This window comes from Lacerta agilis, chromosome 7 (genome assembly GCF_009819535.1).
Source record: "Lacerta agilis isolate rLacAgi1 chromosome 7, rLacAgi1.pri, whole genome shotgun sequence".
NCBI classification, from domain to species: domain Eukaryota; kingdom Metazoa; phylum Chordata; class Lepidosauria; order Squamata; family Lacertidae; genus Lacerta; species Lacerta agilis.
The window spans coordinates 54271848-54284452 of NC_046318.1; the positions used below are offsets into that span (position 1 = coordinate 54271848).

A 12605-nucleotide genomic window follows, 5' to 3' on the forward strand; every position below is an offset into this window, starting at 1 on the left:
GGCTGCGGACAACTCACAATTTCATTTCTCTGTCCTCAAACTGCTGACCATCTGTTAAAAAAAACATATTTGAAGTGCTTCAGTATGCAAAGCAACAGTGAACTTTTTTCACCTGTTCTGTCTCTGTTGCTTAATTCAGTACTTAGCTATCTTTTCTAACAGCTGTTTGCAATATTTTGGATTTCCCATATCTCCAGATAGTATGCACTTCTGATGTGGTGTTACCGAAACGGTAGGGGTGAAACTGTTACGTCTGTCCTTTTGCAGCTTCTTAGGTTTTACTTCGTACTCAGAGAACAGTTGAAGAGAATGTAAAACAAACTAGCTCTCAGAATGCCTCCAGGGTTTTCCAAATGGACAAGGCTATCCAGAGACTTTCAAGACCACAGTCTGGTAAGGAAAGAAATAAAGGAGAGAGAGAGAGAGAGAGAGAGAGAGAGAGAGAGAGAGAGAGAGAGAGAACAAAGTTTGCCCTGTAACATTAATTGGCACTATTTAAATTCTTACGATACCCAAGGGATAATAGGCTTAACTGGCTGGCCTTGCCACTTACCATCATTGAAAATATTGTCCTGCTCCTTGTTTACCTGGATTGAGAAGATTAGGGAATTGTATTGTGGTAAATACCAGCATCTGTGAAAGCGGTTGCAGTTTAATAGGCTGAAACAGACACCATATAATCACTTCTAGGAAGAACTTGAAGCCAATGAGGAAGCATTTATTTTCCCCATTTACCAACTGGGCACAAAAATATACCTCTCTTAATTAATGTTTTATTATGAAATGTGGGTCTAACATACCTTCCATTAACATGTATTGATTTCAAAAACGAAGCAAACCAAATAAGTGTTTCTGGGCTTTCAGATCATTTTCTTTTAACTCATCGCTTAAAACAGATCATATTTGCAAATCTTTCTACAGTTTGGAGCTTTGCACTTTTAATGGCAGTTCTCTTTTTAGAATTTCCTTTCCCAGTTCAAAGAAATCCAACATCTGTCCTCATGTGAAATGCAGATTTAACGAAGTGTCAAGTCAGACACTTTACAATGAATCTTTAAAGACTCAAAAGACTTCTCTCCCTTCTTCTTTCCACACTTGCTTATTTGACAGAACATGCAAATAAGGATTTTGTTTTTTTATTAGTTACAGAATGTATTTCCTTTGCTTTGTATCACCCTCCTAATGATTAGGTCCACTTTACAAACAAGAAAGATGTCACAGAGGTAGGAAAGCTCAGACAGATGTAAAATCTGTGTTGATAGAAGCCCCTCCTAAATGGAAAATTACCTCTGCTAAATCATCTCTCTAATTCAGAGAGATTTTCTGACCTGATCAAGAGCGAGGAGAATCATACAAGATAATTTAAACCTTATTTGGCCAGTTGTGGTGTGTTGTTGTTGTTTAAATGAGATAACTTGCTTAAGTGAAGCATGAACTCTTGCATGTTTACTTGTGAATAACTTTGCACACTTTTACGGGAGTGTTAAATCCTATTGAATTCAATGGGGCTTCCGAATAGGCTGGCTCCACATCGGACTACACTCTCAGTTCCACTGAGCTCAGTGGGCTGGGGCTTCCTGGGCATAAGATGCCCCCTGGGAATGTGGGCATCTACACAGATGCGTGGCTCTGATAGGAACCCTTCATCTGGCGCCCTGCTTTGCCCCTCGGTCACTGCTACGTCTCGGCTTGAAAGACAATCCACTTGTTTGCACAGGCAGCGGACCCAGACATGCAGAGATCCGCGCTGGAGAAATGCCTGCAGCTCAGCGGATCTACACCCGCGTAAAGAGGACAAAGCCTCCCTTAGCATGAGAAAGAGTCCGGCTCTTCTCGCAGTCTCTTCTCTCTCTCTCTCTCTCTCTCTCTCTCTCTCTCTCTCTCCCCCCCCCCCTCTCCAGACCATCCCGAGAAGGTGGCGTTAGGATTTCAAGATGCGAATTGCTCCGTTTCGGCGCAAACGACCCGCACATTAGCACTTGCTCAGGTTCTCCAGCGGGAGCTTTTGATCTCTTCCTCTAGCTGAGTAGAAAGGCTTTTATTTTTTTTGGAGATTCCCAACAGCCTTGCCATGTGCTTTTCTTTGGTGCCCGCCCCCCTAGCATTTCTCTCCCGTGCGTGAGTCTCACTCACAGCTGAGGGTCCTTTGGGAATGCAAGGAGTTGGGAGGCGCGCTAAAGACCGCCGCCCCCCGCCTGCAAAACCACCCCCCCCAGCCAGAATAGGGGGCGGAGGCGAAGAGGCCTCCCTTCCCCTCTACCTTCCCCGCTGACCCCGCCCCTCGCCTCCTGCTCCTGCGGCTGCTTGATTTCTTAATAGCCGCCCTTTTTCTGTCGGCAACTCTCAGGTTACTGGGCTTAAGTGTGCGCTCCGACCTGAAGCCTCGCGTCGCCGCCGTCTTCGTCGCCGCCGCCTGCTCTGCCTCGCCGGCGCTTCCTCCGGAGCCACCCCGCGCCGGCGATTGGCTCGGGCAGCCCCGCGGTCTTGACACAGCGGCGCGCCGAGGGCTTGAGGACGTGTTTCAACAGATGGTTGGGGTTAGTGTGTGTCATCGCGTTCGAGTGGGGATTAGGCGAGCCGAGGGCGGCCCAGGCGGAGCGGGGTGGTCTCCTCGGCTGCCCAAAGGAAGCAGCCTTTGCGCGCGGGCGCGCTCTTTCCTCGGGAAGCGGGCGGGCGGGCGAGCGCGGAAGAGGGTCCCTTTTTACGCAGAAAGCGGCAGATCGTCCAGGTAAAAGGGACAAAAGTCACCGGAGGATTCCCTCCGTGCTGCCCCTTTCTCTTCCCAGCCACCCTTTCTCTCTCTCTCTCTCCTCTGCTTTTGAATGGAATGCTAGCCCGGCGCACTTGGTCCAAGCCGGTCGCGGCCGTCTTATCAATGCTCCTATTGTATAGCTGACAGATAACAGTGGGCAGAGCTTGATGGCTGCCTTCCCTCGCAGACCTGACACTCTGGATGCACTTTGAGGTCACGCTCGAGAAGGTGTAGCAGCAGCAGCAGCCTCTGGTCAGCAGGGAAGGTGGGGTGGGGGACGGGATGGACGGCGGCGGGGGAGTGTCTTTTACACACCCACGTGCACGCTTTCGATTCCCCCCTCCCCTCCCCTCCCCAAATTTCTGACGCTAAAGAAGCTTTAGTTGCGCCCTAGAGCGATGCCATGGTCTTACATCTCTCTCCACCACCACTGCCAGTAGTAGTAGATCATTCAAGTACCAAAAGATCGAAACAAAAAAAGTTTGGCGGTGTTCTCCTTGGAAAGCGCCCGCACGCAACTCTGCCATCTACGGGAACCGGGTGCCAAGAAAGACAGCGGGGCGGAATTTGTGCTTTGGCCGGTTCAGAGAGGCAAGTCAGGTTCTTCTTCTGGAGAGGTCTCTGGTGTAGTTGGGGTTTTGTTTTTGTTTTCCCCCCGGGACGGGCTCCTTTTTGGCAAATGCAGGGCTGGGCTGGGTTGGGGTATGTCTCTGACTTGGCAAAGCTGCCTCCTGGATTTCCAGGGTGGTGATGGTGGGAGGAGAGCGAGCAGCAGCAGCAGCAGCAAGCTGAGAGCAACAGCCCAGCACTGTGGAGATGAGAAGCTGCCCTCGCAGCTGCGCGGAGCAGATGGATGTAATTCATTTGCAGGTCTGTTTGTGAAAGTTTTACGACTCGCTGAAAACTAAGTAGCATCACCATAACGGATCATTAAAGTCTAGCTGTATTTATTTATAGATTCTAAACAGGCTCTCCGAAGTGTTAATTAAATTGAAAGGGGCTTTTCTTTTTTCTTTTTTAAACAAGTCTGCAGGAAAGGAACAACATACAGAGACTTGGGCAAATAAATGGTCCTTAATCTGCGTTTAATGTGACGACTTTCAGGGCTACAGCTCGAAGCTGATTTCACCAACATGCCTCCTACCCCCACATGTGGGGATGGCTGGTTAGGATTCCCCCCTTTAAAGCACAATGTTATGCCCCTTGCTTTGGGAGTAAACCCATTGAACTTGATGGTATTTCCTTGGTAAATGGAGGATCAGGACGTAACTGCTCTCCAGGCTCCTATGGCGCAAGTTACTTCCCAACTTAAGTAGAATGTGTGGTTTGTTGATTAGATATGGTTAAATATGATTGGCTCTCATATATTTTGAGGCATCCGGTTTTGTTTTGGTTGTTTGTGTTAATCTGTGACCAAATAACAATGTTTAGCCTTAAAATAAATAAATACGCATAGGCAATAACTCTTGCATCCCTTGTTGGAATGTAAGAATTGTGAGAGGTTATTCTCTCCCATGGGTGGGTGGGTGTGGGGGGAGTTTTGCAGTGCCCTCAACCTTTACAGGTGAGAGATTCTCTAAGTGATACTTTGCCTAATGCTTTCTGGAATAAGATCTGAGGAATGTAGGGGGTTATGATGGAGGATGGGTGCTTCGGATAACATCACCCCTAAAACTTTTCAAGTTAAATGCATACATTTAGCATTCCCCCGTCTGCTTGGCTGGCTTACAGGTTATACTCCCTCTCTCTCCAAGAAAGCATCATTTTTCCTAAATAACCCCTCCAGCAGTATCAAATAAGGGTATTGGCAAACTGCTAATTAGTTAAATGACTAAAATGGGAGTGTTTTGATTCTCTCTCTCCACCTCCTTCCACTCAAAGCTCCTAAGGAGAGGTGGAAACTTTCCCAGAAGAAGAGAATACTTTCAAATGGGGGTTAAAATTTCCATGGGCTGAACAGCTCCAGCTGCCCTTTCATATCTGGAGAAATGTGGCTGGTGAGGCTTGTTCTGTTAGCCACCTTGTCTCCACAAAGATATACAATATGGTACAAGGCAAGTCGCAGTGGTGTGGTGTCAAGAATATAAACACACAAAGCGGTGTCAGTCTAATTGCTTCCTGCTGTGGAGCTGCATTTTAGGTAACTGACCTACCACCTGATTCTGTGGATATTTACTCCAGAAGTAGGTCCCGCTGAGTTAGATAGAATTTGTGAGGAAAGATTGCAAGCTTAGTGACATGAATGTCCTTGAAAACTTCTGGGTGCCAAGAGGTGGAGGGGGAGAGAAACTGAGCAGGGATCTAAATTCTATTCTCGCATCACTTGACCTGACAAGGGACTATCTTTAAAAAGAAAAGACAATGCCCTCCAGCTAGTCCAAGCTCTCTGTCGAAGCAGAATCTACTGTTCCAGATGGTAAATGTTCAAAGGAATATTTATGGCTACTGCTGCATACCTCAGGTTGACATTTGGTTTCTTCCTGACAGCACTTGTGCTGGGTACACACAGATGAAGTTCCCATTAGCGACTCGACAGCTGTAAAACTGTTCAGAGTTTAGGATGTTGCACAGGGAGATTATCTGAAGAACAAGGGGGAGAGAAACAAAGTTCCGGGGGGTGGGGTGGGGTGGGGTGTGTGGCGAAGCCCTGCGGCTGACAGGTCTGCCGCTATGCAGGACAATCTTCCCATTTGGGTGGAATATCCATTTTTGCCTCCATTTTCTCTCTGTGTGTCTCTGTGTGTCTTCTTTATGGAATGCAGAACATACCAGACGAGTCACAAGGCAACGTGGTGTAGTGGGTAGAGTGTTAGACTTGGAACAGGACTCACTGCTCAGCTATGAAGACCACTAAGTAGCTCTGGCCAAGTTGTTACTTGTCAAGCTAACCTAGAATTATAGTTTATAGCAGCCTGCCTTGTACCGAGTCAGAAAGTTTGCTTGCTCTGGCTCAGTCCTGAGTGAAAGCAGCTTTCCAGGGTTTCAGGAAGGGTCTTTCCCAACCTTACCTGGAGATGCCTCGCAAGGCTGTTGTGAGAAGTGGCGTAGTGGAGCTGGAACAGGAGAGCAGACAAGTGTAGCTTCTAGGAGGATTGCAGAGGAGGAGCAAAATGCCACCATCTTGCTGGAACACCTTGCTCTGGCATGTGGATGAGGTGATAATGAGGCTTTCAAGTTTTAGTTGGTCACAGACTAGCATATAGAGTGAAGGGTGGTGGTGCCCCTGGCCATTCCTTTGCTTCTGAGCCTGCTTGCTTTATGGTACCATTATGAATATGGCTGTTGACATCTTTGCCCTGCCTGCTTTATAAGTCATTGTAATGTGATGACGTTGTGTAAATGTATCCTTCTGATATCCCCCCCCTTTTTTTACAACTAATAGTTTTCACAATAATACTAATTACACGGGGAATGAAGAAAATATTCAAGCAGATGCCTTATGTTTCTTTCTCTTGGCAGGGTTTCTACTTCACATAAGCAGTTTAAATAGTAATGCTTCTTTTTAAGATTGTTTATGTTACTATCGAAAGCTCTGTGTTTTGCAACTCAAACCTATGGACTTGGGGGTAACCTCCTCTGAGTTCAAGGCAGTTTACTCGCGCGTAACTATGCACAATCATAGCTGTCAACCCTGTTCCCCACTGCTATAATAAGGGAATTTCCTGCAAAAAAGGGAAAGGTTGACAGCTATGATTTGTCAAGAGTGCCGTCATGCCTTATGGCTCATCTGGGTTGTCAGTATAGTTGTTCCCTGTGAATCAACACAGCTGCCTGCATTTTTGGACTCTCCTTGTGAGTGCGGCTATGAACTGTCCTTGGAGACTTTCTAGTTTAGTTCCTGCAGCTCAACATTAACCTCTGGAACACAGGAAGCTGCCTTGAACGCAGTCAGTTGGTCCCACCTAGCTCAGTGATGTCTAAACTGGCTGGCAGCACTTCTGCAGGGCTCCAGGCAGGGACTCTCTCCCAGCCCTTGCCTGGAGATGGCAGGGGTTGAACCCAAGGCCTGCTGCCTGCAAGGCTCAACCTCTGAGCTACAGCCCTTCCTGTAAAGGTTGTGGGGACAAATCCCTTAAGAGAAAGGGTTGGGATATAAATGTGTGATGGTGGCAGGCATCACCATTGTGGTCAGAAAGAGCAGAACTGAAGGATCAAAGGTTGGCTTTTACTTGTGTGCCTGGGATGCCTTTCTCACCTGCACTCAAGAGACAAAAATGTAATTTCACTGAACTGTGCAACATTATTTGCTTTAACCCAGTTCATTTTTATTTTACGATTTTTTTTTGTCAGGCAACTGGCAAGGAATGCAGTGACTTGCTAGAGGCTGAACATGCTTTGATGTAGATTGGCTTAATTGTGTGTTAGTTTATTACTTGGCAGGGGGTTACTCTTTCTGGCACTTCATAGTCCAGGTAAGGTGAGCCTGCTCAGCTCTGCAGCATTTTGATTTGAGCTGAGGCTGGTTTATGTAAATCTTGCTAACAATGTATAACTGCATCTTTCAAAACGAATATATCTGAATAGATAAATAGAATGGGGGGGGAGCAGATTTTGTGATTGTCGCAGAATATTGTCTTTTCTTATTACGCTTGTTGCCATGCTCATCCTGGAAAAACTTGAGAGAAAATGGGTTTGTATCTCTCCATACTTTGAAATAGTAGCAGATATCGGGAACCCAGTTAAAGAACTTCGTGGGTTTTCATTCTGGGCAAGGACTAATGAAAACAGATTGTGAAACATGCTGAGATGGTGCAGGACAGCATTTCCAAATATGGAAGGCATTATAAACCACCACTCTTACAGGAAGCTAGGCATCTATGGAAAGAATGATTTTTGAATGATTTTCAAATACTCTTCTGGCTAGGTCATCTATTGCAAAGGATTTTGGATGGTTTATTATCAAGGTTTTGAGCCTTGATAATACAGAATCATAGAGCTGCCTAGGCGTATCAAGTTTTTTTTTTTAAATGATACAGTGTTTATGTGTATAGGTATGGCTTATTACAACCATATGAAGCTGGAGTTCTGGTTGTGAGTTTGAAAACATAAGGAAGACTCTTTGACATCCAAGGATTTTTCCATTTGAAGATGGATGGGTTCATTTATACTTCTTGCAGGGCTACAAACCTGGTTGCTTGGTGATTTGTGATGCCCTTAACACAAAAAAGCAGTTCCTGTGTTGCCACAAGTTTTTACACCCAATATCCAAACTAAGAATACTTTTGTGATGGCTAGGGGCTATATCACAGCATCTTAGAATTTGGCAGCAGCAATGTCATATTAATTGCGGGGGGGGGGCACTGATGCTGAATGGCTTCTGCTATTCAGAGCCAGCCCTACCATTAGACTGTGGCAGCCACCGAGGCGGCTGATTTTGGGTGTCTCAGCCTAATGGTAGACATCAATAAAATGGTAAGTTTTTGTAAATCGCTTTGTAAAAAACAACAACCCCAAACCCCTAAATCAAATGGTGTGTAAATTTTATGAAATAAGTTGTTGGTTATTTAATTTATTATTGATTTTATTTTTACTTCCAGGGAGCAGGAGAGCTTTTCTGTTTCAAGTGCTAAAATAACTGGAAAGACTTTGGGTACTATGACCAGTCTGGAGTACTTTGGGGGGATAGGATGCTATTTACTGCTCTGCATTAGGCACCAAAATGTCTTAGGTCTGCACTGCTGCTGTTTTAATCTGAATACTACGATCTTCTTCAAAGGAATCCTTGATGACGTGGCGTTAATGTTCAGAGAATATCGGCGGTTACCACCATCTCTTCTTCATATGCTGCTTCCTCTTATTAGTATAAAAGAGAGAAAGGTCCTAGCAGTAATATGTGTAAATGCATTGGCAGAAATGAAAACACGTCAGTCAGTAAGTGCTTTCATGGTCAAATTTCAGTCGGTTTCTATAGGACTTGTGTCAGCGTGAATATGTTTGAGGTTTGATTTGGACACAATAAGTTTGGATGTTAAGGTAAAGCCAGTCTTTTGGGGTTTTTTAAAGTGTCTTTGCTCATTCTTCCACAGCTTGTTTGACATCCACTTGCGTCCAGGAGCTATTTTTTTTATTTACGCCAATGTTAGCTGCTGCTCTGCAGGCAGGAAATGACTTTGTTTCCCAGCAGTATATCTGCAGGTGGCTTCAAATCTCTATTCTTTATAGGGCTGGATGATTACTCTTTTCTTATCTTCAGCATTTTTGTATAGGATCATGGATTATTGGAGCTATTTAAGAGATGACTTAATTCAGAACTGTCAATCATTTTTTTTTTAACCTAGTCATGGAAATCAAGGCTGTATAAGCTTGGCTTACATGCTTGGCCTCCTTGGAGTCATTAAGTGCAAAATTCAGTAAGCGCAAAGTGAACCCAGATGCCAACTTTGCTGCCACATAAACCCAGACAACACCATTACTGGCCCCAACAACATCAAACATACCATCTCAGGACTATTTAATTGCTCATCTTCTAACATTGTGTATGCAATCAAATGCCAACAGTGCCCTTCAGCTCTCTATATTGGATAAACAGGCCAAACCCTATGCCAAAGGATAAATGGACATAAATCTGATATCAGGAATCACAAGACAGAGAAACCAGTAGGAGAACACTTCAATCTCCCAGGGCATTCTATACAAGATCTCAAAGTAGCTGTCTTAATACAAAGGAATTTCAGAAATAGACTGGAAAGAGAAGTTGCTGAATTGCAACTCATTACCAAACTTAAAACCATGGAGAGACCTGGTCTAAACAAAGACATTGGATTCTTATCTCATTATACATGACAAAGCTATCTTTAGTCATCTCACCCCTTGTTTTTTCCTTTAGACTAATTGCAGTCGTTAACAGTCATCAACAGGTTTTCCACACCCATCAGCCAATCGCCCATTCCCACCACCCTTCTGAGTAATACCCCTCCTCACTCTCTCACTACATATAAGGGTCTGGTGACTTCTGTTTCAGTGTATCTGAAGAAGTGTGCATGCACACGAAAGCTCATACCAAGAACAAACTTAGTTGGTCTCTAAGGTGATACTGGAAGGATTTTTTTTTATTATTTTTTTACTACGGCAGACCAACACGGCTACCTACCTGTAACTGCCCCTTACATATTTTATGTTTACTTGGAAGTCATCCCTAGTGAGTTCAGCAAGATTATATCTCCCAAATACATGTGTATAGGATTGTAACCTTAATGTGTGATCACCCTGTGGGGTTCCTTCACCCCAAATTAAAAATAAATGAGGAATGCCTGATATTAGAGTGGGATTAAAGCCTAGGATACTGATCAAGATAGAAGTCCAACTGTCCAAAACACAATTAGCTCCTCTTCCATCATTGTCACCTCTCCTAGTTGACTGGAGAACTTGGAGACAAGTCAATCCCAAACTGTAGGACAGTGATGTCACAAAAAAGAGAAATGTAGATTTCTGCTTCCAATGGCCATGAAAAGCAAATTGTTAAGATGTAATCATTAAGATTTCAGTGGAATTTATTCAGGTATAACAAGGCACAGAGTTGTTGGAAGCTTTTAATAAATCTATTTTAGATTTTTCCAGTTCTGTCTTTAGTATGCTGTTACAGTAAAGCCATCTTCACGTTTTCATAGAATCATAGAATCATAGAGCTGGAAGAGACCACAAAGGCCATCTAGACCAGGGATCAGCAACCTTTTTCAGCCGTGGGCCGGTCCACCGTCCCTCAGACCATGTGGTGGGCCAGACTATATTTTGGAAAAAAATATGAATTCCTATGCCCCACAAATAACCCAGAGATGCCTTTTTAATAAAAGGACACATTCTACTCATGTAAAAACACGCTGATTCCTGGACGGTCCGCGGGCCAGATTGAGAAGGCCCATAGGCCACACCCCTGATCTAGACTAATCCCCTGCAAATGCAGGAATCTTTTGCCCAATGTGAGGCTCAAACCCATGACCCTGAAATTAAAAGTCTCATGCTCTGCTGTCTGAGCATGTGAAGGAACCTTCACAGAATGAAGAGGAAATGGGATTGTACCACAGGCCCAGCTCCTAACATAAGGAACTCCCAATGCCTCACCCCAACCTTAACCATGCATGAAGTGGGGAAGCCTACATGCATAGACTTTCCTTCTTCACACGTTCCCCTTAATCATGTGGAGCCTTCTTCATAATGTGTGAAAAAGGCTTAAGTCACTTACAGGGATGGGAAACGTGTGGTCCTCCAGATGTTGGTGGACTATAGATCCTATTATCCATGACCTTTGGCTGTGGTGGCTGGAGCTGATGGGAGTTGGAGTTCAGCAATGTATGGCAGGCTGCAGATTCTCCATCCGTGCCCTCCAGTTTCTAAAAATCATGTGTATTGCTGCAATTCCCATCCAGGCCACTCAGAGTGGGAGCAGGAATGGAAAAACAGAGGGTGAAGGAAACCACACCCAACAAATCTTACACTGCATTGGCACTATGATGATCTCTGACCACATAATCATCTCCATCTGTCTGTATAGTTGCTTGTATGGTGGCTGCCCAAGTGGTTCAGGTCAGTTATAACAATGCCAAAGACACATCCTTAAAATCAAAGGGGGCAGCTTTAACGTGACAGAACCATTCCAGCACCAATCATCCAAGCACGTAACACTGGAGGGAGGTTCCCACAAGGCTTGGAAATCAAACAGTAGCCGTGCTGCCAGCATATATGTGTGATGATTCCCAGCCATTTTTCAGACATGAGAAGGGGACAGTGACTTCCAGATGATGCCATGTGTCACCAAAGTTGCACAGAGTGTTCTAGGAAGTGCACACAAGATTTACTTAATTGGTTCAATGTCCCAGCAAAACTTGGGCTTTGAAGCCTTTCTTCAGAGGGAGATTATTTGGTTAAATGGCTTTTAATACACACATAGCATTCATTAGGCATCGTGGTCTTTTGTGTAGCTACATTTATTACATTCCCCCAACCCTGAAGAAGCTAAAATGGATACTTCATTGGGTCCATAAATCTTATGTGTGCCTTCCTAGAACCTTTATTGCTCTGGGGCTATTGCCCTCCCTTGTTGTCATTGGTCATCATAGTTCTGCAACTGGTTGTTTTAGATCCGGCATAGGCAAACTCTGCCCTCCAGATGTTTTCGGCCTACAACTGCCATAATCCCTAGCTAACAGGACCAGTGGTCAGGGATGATGGGAATTGTAGTCCCCAAACATCTGGAGGGTCAGGTTTGCCTATGCCTGTTTTAGATTGTGCATGGTAAATTTTTTAAAGTACGAAATGTACATTATGAAAAAAGTGTTATGGTTCTGGTTCAGTTTTCAGTGGCAATGACAATGTGCACTATTTCAGGGTCTTGCTGTCACAGGTGAAGTCGTGCTCCTGTAGTCTCGGTCCTTATAGAAAGACAACTTGCTTTTTTTGTAGCAAAGGCTGTTTAAGACTGCAACTGATAAGATTTGCTTCTTGATTTGGACTGGAAAAGCAGTAGTAATGCACAAGAGTCTGCACTGGCTTTATTACAGCCCTTCCAATACCAATATGACCACTGTAGATCAAGGCACACTGACATTTTGTTGTTGCACTGAGGTATGCTGACCCTGGCATGGTCTCCACTCTGTACCACTCTGAAGCAGTTAGTACATCCACAAGACATAGTGAAGACCACTGTCTCCTACACCCTTTCTAAAAATGAATTAGCCCAATCCTCCATTAACCATGCCATTGCCTATGCCAGTGAGGTTTCCATGTTCACAGATTTCTGTACATCTCTGAAAGGGATGGTGGACCCACCTACAAGCTTTACTTGTTGCGATCCTGGAAGTGTTTGCTTGGCTACTAGAGGAAGCAGAATGTTGTGCTAGATGGGTACTTGGTCTGAACC

General features: G+C 44.7%; 1 protein-coding gene across 7 annotated transcripts in view; it reads left to right on the plus strand.

The window, feature by feature from the left end:
- The first annotated feature begins 2404 nt into the window (after positions 1–2404).
- SULF1 (sulfatase 1) overlaps positions 2405–12605 on the plus strand; it is a 100780-nt gene continuing 90579 nt past the window's right edge. For 5 of the 7 annotated variants that reach the window (XM_033155354.1, XM_033155358.1, XM_033155357.1 and 2 more), the window contains exon 1: positions 2405–2537. The gene's annotated coding sequence lies outside the window, so the exon portion shown is untranslated. Of the gene's footprint in view, positions 2538–2684; positions 2729–3598; positions 3623–12605 lie in introns of those variants that run through there. The other 2 variants (XM_033155355.1, XM_033155356.1) reach the window with 2 other exon arrangements.